The sequence below is a fragment of the Macadamia integrifolia genome, chromosome 3 (assembly GCF_013358625.1).
Source record: "Macadamia integrifolia cultivar HAES 741 chromosome 3, SCU_Mint_v3, whole genome shotgun sequence".
Classification (NCBI taxonomy): Eukaryota; Viridiplantae; Streptophyta; class Magnoliopsida; order Proteales; family Proteaceae; genus Macadamia; species Macadamia integrifolia.
The window spans coordinates 2,994,284-3,001,979 of NC_056559.1; positions in this window are offsets into that span (position 1 = coordinate 2,994,284).

Below are 7,696 nucleotides of genomic sequence, written 5' to 3' on the forward strand. Positions count from 1 at the left end.
TCTTGCATTCGAATATGGGTGCAAGTGTGAAAAATAGATTCCGTATTCATTGATTTAGCAATGATTTTAAAAGACAAGACCTCCAATTTTCCTGATAGTTGCGAAGAGAGGGAGAGAGGGAGGGAAGGGTTAAACCATGAAAAACTATTTAATTTGTCCATGGGAACAACTTTCTTATGGCTAAACCATGCAACTCACTGTTTATTATGTGACAAGGGTATAAAGGAATCTACATGTACAAGGACAGTATAGCAATCTTATTCCCCCCATAATTAATTTGATGTTAGGTGGAGAGGTCTCTTTTTCTTTTGGTAGAACGGAGGAGAGTTCTCCCAATGACTGTGTATGAAGGCTCTGCTTATGGACCTCTTCTCTACATGATGAACTCAGATGCTGGGGAAATTACAGTTGTGATATGTAGGGTTTAATTTAGGATTGTTCGTCAAAAATGCTATGAATAATTCGGTTGAGGGTTCTCTGTGTTGCGGAGGAGAAGAGTGCACCAATGAGGTTTGGTGGAATGGTTTTGTATATAGGACGGTGTTATAGCAAACACCAACAAATACAAAAACAAACAAAACTAGATCCGTACAACACAGAGATTTAATGAGGTTCACACACCGGTGCGGTGTGTTACGTCCTCGGACGAAGAATAAGATGTTTCATCATGTAGAAGAGATATCACACCTAAGTAGCGACGAAAAAACTCACCCTGAAACCCTAGTTCGAAAACCCTCCCAATTTCAATGACTTGCTCAACAAGATGATAGTATATCATATACTCCTCAAATTGCAATGATTTGCTCAACAATATGATAGTACATCATATTCCACCCTAGTTCAGTGGAACGGTTTTGTGTATAGGATGGTGTTATAGCAAACACCAACAAATACGAAAACAAACAAAACCAGATTCGCACAACACAAAAATTTAACGAGGTTCACACACCAGTGTGGTGTGTTACATCCTCGAACGAAGAAGAAGATGTTTCATCATGTAGAAGAGATATCATACATAAGTAACGACGAGAAAACTCACCCTGAAATCCTAGTTCGAAAAACCCTCCCAAATTGCAGTGACTTGCTCAACAAGATGATAGTACATCATATACTCCTCAAAGTCGCGGATTGATACATCGGGTTTCAGAACTAGATCTCAGAAAACTTCTCATTCGGGTCTTTACCAAAATATGTAAGAGGGGATCAATTTTGAAAATGGATCAATAATTCGAGACAAACTTAACAAAGGGCAATGAGATCATTTCATTTGTAGAGGACCAAGAGAAAAGGTGTTAGTGTATCTTCCTTTGATGCCTTAGAGATTTTTTTTTTTTCTCGATTTATATATAGAATTAAGGAACTCCAAATACAAAATATTATTGATTGAACTCCAAAAATTTGAAGTCAGTTTAGACGTGAACACTCATAAGTCTACTAAGAAGACTATTGATAAAATTAACATGAGTTTGTGAAGGTGTTGGGATTTTATTCAATGGGATGTCTTGAATTTTGTGCATAATTTCTTTCAGAATATGTCTCTAGCTTCAGGTGTAAACCACACTCATTATTGCTTTAATACCTAAAAGTAATAAAGCCTTTCCATTTCTTGCTAGAAGGTTGCAAGATTTTAGATGATATCTGTTCATGAGATCATTCACTACATAAGACATTATAAAAGAAATGGAAATTTTATTCTACCACCCTTAAAAATTCAGATAACCTAGAATGATCCTAAAAATGAAAATAATAGTTTGTATGTCCTTCACTTTCATAAAAAGAAATATCTAAAAAACTTATTCCGTTAAAATTAGATCATTAAAAGTGATGATATCATCATCACTCCTCTTATGGGCATGTAAATTTATTATTATGCCTTTGATCTTAATTAGTAAAGTAAAGTTTGTGAAATGTACTTCGACAACCCCTAACCTGCTCCGACAGAAAATCTGCCCGACTACCAAATCTGCTCCGACTAAGGAAAGTCATGAGGATTTCAACGGACGGTTAGATCAGAACCAGATGGCAGATCTTACGGCTATAAATGCTTCACTACTAGCTGAGAAGTTTCTCCAAGCGGCGATTTCTCTGAAAGATCAGGTTTGAGTTTGAATAATTTTTCCTCTAATTTTAAGATTTTTTTTCTAAGTTTTTCACCCTTCCGCTCTCTTTGGAGTTCTTCCTTTGCGAAGTTTCTGCAAATTTAAAGCATTACTTGAAGCTGGTCAGCTCTTTTTTCATGTCTATGTTATAGATTTTTGGCTCTGTATAGGTGGTGGAGGCGACATGGAAAGGCGGACGAGGAAGAGACAGTGGACAGAGCTTGGACACAACCGTGTTTAAAGGCTTGCTTGGGACGGCTTTCACTTGCTTGAGGTCCTACGAAGTTACCGGTAACCACCACGACCTGCTAGTGTCCGCCGAGATCATCGACACCTGCGCTCTTCTTGGACCAACCTACACAAGGTACTTCTCTCTCTCTCTCTCTCTCTCTCTTTTCAGAAAATCATTTTGATCTCTGAACGATTGAAAGTAAATTAGGTTTCTCTTTTAATTTTAAGGTCGGTAAGCAACTAAGCACTGATCGGTTGCAGACATTAGTTTGTATCAATTTGGACTACTTTTTTTGTTTGATATGCTTTGAAACTTGAAAAGGGAAGAGATCTGAGTTCTTAGTTACATAATCTAGGAAAGTAGCAGAAACTGGAGTAGCCAAACACAGGATAGCGTCCACTGATGTCAATGGTGTTGTTTGGGAGCAAACTACCCTTATGGGTATGTAAGGGTTTGAAAAGGTCAAAATGGTTTTTTTTTTTTTTTTAAGTTTAAGTAGAAGGGTAGAAAGGTCATTTTTTGCTTTTAGTTAACGGTGTTATAATTTAGGGGGTGCAGTGGATATTATTTTCATTTTTAAGGGTCCTTCTAAATTATTAGGATTTTTATGAATGGTACAAAAAAAATTTCCTAAAAGAAACAAAGGTGGATGGATATAAAATTAATTTGTCCAATACGTATAGGGGTGTCAACCGGTCGGGCCGGTTCGGTTTCGATCGGGCTTAATCGGGCTTGAAGACTTTCAAAGGCTACACCGTGTCCGCCCATTTAACTAATCGGGCTTAGTTATTGAGGGCATGGTACACTTTATATTTGGTCGGTCGGTCTCGGGTTATAATCGGGCCACCTTAATCGGGCTTTAGTCGGGCCTTAACCGGGCTACGGACATGTTTAATGTTAAACGGGCTTTAACCGGTTTTTAAATGGGCCCTCTTTAAAATGTGCTATTATATTTCGGCCCACTCATGCAAGCCCAAAAAAATGACAATAAAACAATAAATGATACCAAATATAATCATTATTTAAAATGTGAACATGTCTTTACTTTTTAGTTTTTATTCTTTAATTTGGGGGGTAAAATAGGTATTCTACAATCATTAAAGGGTCGGGCCAAGTCGGTGCACAATAGGCCGGTCTCGGTCGGGCGTTATTCGGTCGGTCTCGGTCGGGCGCCCGACAGTCCAAGTAGCAAAACCGAGGCCGACCATTTATAAACTGGCCAGGCTCAAGCCCGACATGTTTAATAAACGGTCCGGGCCGGGCCGGTCTATAAACGGTCCGGGCCGGGCCGGTCTATAAACGGTCGGTCCCGATCGGTTTAGTCGGGTCGGGCCACGAATTGACACCCCTAAATACGTATGATATAGATTTGAAACTTATATTTTACCCAAAAAAAAGAATTGGACTTTGTGTGTTATTTTTGAGTTCTTAGGTTTCTCTAATCTTTGGTATGACCTTGTTAGCCATTTAATTATTTTCTGTCATTTATTCAATTAAAGCTTAATTTTGAGGCCTTTGATTTCTTTAAGCCATCAAATGATATTTTGATGCAAAGAAATAGAACTTTTGAAAAGGTTGAAAGAATCAATTAAAATTAGGGTAATTTACGGTGCCACCCCTTAGAGAATGTTATTATTAGAAAGACACCCCTTGAATAATATCAAATTACACTCATCCCTTACTGTCAGCTTCTTAAGAAATATATTTAAATGCGGGACATCAGCTGGTATTTTTTTTCTAAATACCAAAATACCCTTAAAACAAGTGAAATACCTACCTAATGTACCCTCTCTTAGCCCCAAACCCAAGCAGAATCGGCATGCATGTTTCTCCATGAATAGTAATGGAGCTCAGACCGACCCCCTAGAACAACAAGCAGTTTTATGACATCATGAAGGCCACCGACAACGGTTAATCATGAAGGCCACCGACAACGGTTAGGCTACCACCGTCTCCAGGTCGCTGGCACAGGATCAAGTGCATGCTCGACAGAGACCAAGTCTTCCATGTTGTCTCCCTCTCCTCCGGCCCCATTTCAGACGAGAACACTGTTCGGACTTGTGATCCCACCCGTTGCTTCATATGCCCTTTTGTAACTAAGCTCCCACACATCAAGGGCTCCATCCATTCTAGCCTCAGAGCTGTCCCTCCCTCGTTATCAGCAAGAGTTTGAGTTTCACTCTATCTCGGACATTATCACCTTCTATGTTAGCCTATCTTCTCATATTTTGTAGGAGTCCCACTGATTGCCAATCTCTACATCCTATTAAGACTCCTGCCTCACTAGAGTTCCATATGATATCAAACCCTATCCTCTCATAGAGTTTGTATTCTAATATAACTACTCCTATTAGATCTCCTTATCAGATAGAGTTTCCAATCATGTGGATTCCTATCTAGGTCATATATATAGACCACTAGGTTGTAATCTTATCAAGTCAAGCAATACAATGTAGTTCCAATACTTAACATGGTATCAGAGTGCCTAGGGCCAACGCCCATCGATCCCAATATTTTTTTCTCTTCTCAGTTATCTCCACTTCCCATTGCCGCTAGTTGCTGCTACTTTCTTCTTCCATTGTTCTAGTTAATCCCTCTTATCTCCATGATGTCTACCAATCCACCACCATCAATCACTACTACCGCTTCTAATACAAATATACTTACTTGTCTCAAAAGCTCCAACGAATTTGTTGTCATTCAAGAGTCAAATGCTCCAATGAGTCTCACCCCTAAACCAAAATTTTCTTTTGTCTTCTACATTATCTCTTCCTGTCCTGTGGCCTTTTTCATACTATTATGGCCAACCCTACTCCCATTAATGTTCTAATTGAAAGCTCCAATGAGCATCAACCTGAACTAAATTTTCTTTTATTCTTCCCTTTCTTCTCTTTTCTCTCGGTACTCCTTTTTTTTTTTTTTTAGGTTATTTGACTATGTTCTTGGCGACCAACAGTACCCTCACGATACTATTCAAGTTACATTGTGGCATGAAAAAGACGCTTCAATCACTATATGATTATGTTCTAGGCAACCTCCATTGCCCTCAGGATTTTACTCCAGCTAAAGTTTGGTGTGAATAGGACGCCTCAATAATAAAGACCCTCAGCTCATATGATTATGTACTTGATGATCAAAGTTGCCCTCAGGATGCTACTCCAGCTAAAGTTTGGCGTGAACATGATGCCTCAATAATGAGTCTCTTAATTGCCTCCCACACTAAGGAGGCCCTATCCTTTGCATATTCTAATGAAGGCCCTCCGCCAAGCACGATTTTCTTCCCTCTAAGACAAGCTACGGATTTGAGCACTCAAATCCTCACATTGAGGGGGTGTATCAGCAAGAGTTTGAGTTCCACTCTGTCTCGGACATTATCACCTCCTATGTTAGCCTATCTTCTCTTATTTTGTGGGAGTCCCACTGATTGCCAATCTCTACATCCTATTAAGACTCCTGCCTCATTAGAGTTCCATATGATACCAAACCCTATCCTCTCATAGAGTTTGTATTTTAATATAACTACTCCTATTATATCTCCTTATCAGATAGAGTTTCCAATCATGTGGATTCCTATCTAGACCATATATATAGATCACTAGGTTGTAATATTCTCAAGTCAAGCAATACAATGTAGTTCAAATACTTAACAATATGTAATACAATATTAACAATGATGACACATGCAAACTTTATTTTTTTGGGTTTGCATTCTATGCATTAGGCTTGAATTTTAATTATTTTATTATCATTTTTAATGTTTTACACCTATAAAAGTTATATAACATCCCTCTTTTTCCCTTTGTAATTTAAATTATTAATTCACCTAAAAAAAGTTATATAACATGAAATATATATCATTCAACCTGAAGTTACCATAATATATTAACATGATATAATATAGTAGGTAAACATGAACATGACCTATTAATATATAGGGATGTTAAGGTTTGAATACTTTGACACGATCAAGAAATGGTCTACTTGGGGTTGGGGAAACTGAGTTGGCACAAATATGACTCTATAAAACCCATTGCAACTCCAGGCCCCCGCCTTTTTTTTTTTGGGTAACGATCCATTGCAACCCTTAACTGCAGTAATTGCATGCCTTGCCAATCTAATCTTAAGAGCGTAAGGATAGTTAAGCAAGGATATATAGATGAGCTTTTTTCTTCTATTAAAAAGGATATTTAGATGAACTTTTTTTTTCCCATTAAACACTCCCTGTCCTATTTTCCCCTAAGTCTAGTGATTGACATGGCCTTTGCCCCCAAACATAGAGGTCGGAGAAATGATGCCCCCATTTCTGTAAAATTCAGAAAACTATCCCTCATTTATGCTCTTGTGTGCTCCCTTATTGGCCCCATGCTGATGTTGGAATTACATGATCAAGGATCATTCTTTTCCCCAAGATTCCCATACAAGCATAACTAGTTTATTTTAAAAAGCCAAATTTTTTTTTTTGGGGGGGTGGGGGCGGCATGGGAGGAGAAGGAGGTTTAAAGTAGAAAGCCTATTGTCATATTAAAACAAAAAATGAAACCCACCAACGAGAGAGCCTGGATCCTCTCCACTACGCTTAACCATTCAACCCCATTTCACTTTCATCATAAAAATAAAAGATAAAAACCCCATCTCACACAATCCATGGGGTGTGTGTAATCGAATTGAATGGTTAAGCACAATAGAGCCTAGAGAGGATCCAAATTCATCACCCCATCTCTCCCTCAGATATACATCAACTCTCTCAAGCCTCAAGTCACTTTCTCTTTATTGCCATTTGCTTAAGCTAGAAGATGAGACCATTAAGCTTACAAGAAGCCAAAAATAACAAAAACAAAGAGGGAGGGAAGAGAACCCTTGTCTGTCTTTCCCTGTTAAAAGTTAAAAAAGATGAGACACTAACTAGAAATTCATGAATGGCACTGCGTGGGAATTATCACAATTTGGGGTCGAAACGCATGACCATAGTGTCAAAGACCTTAAGGAAGAATCTTGACTTTGGAATGGACAGCTTTGTCTCAAGGATGGTCCCAATGGCAGAGATTAGTTTCTTTTTCACCTCTGAGTTAATGCCTCCCATGGATATCACCTCCCCAAATGCTGCTGGTTCCTGGCTCCCGTTGAAGGTTATGGGTATAGATCCCTTCATCAGCACCATTACATACTGCAAATATATATATAAAGTACATGCATGTTAACAAGTTCTAATAGTTAATTTCTTTGACTTTTACCAAAAAAAATAAATTTTTTTTGACGCACATATTATAATGGAAATGATTCTTATACATTCATTTTAAAATATTGTCATAGGGAATGATGATGATGTTAAATTTTATAGTTTAATTTAATTAAATACCCTTCCTTA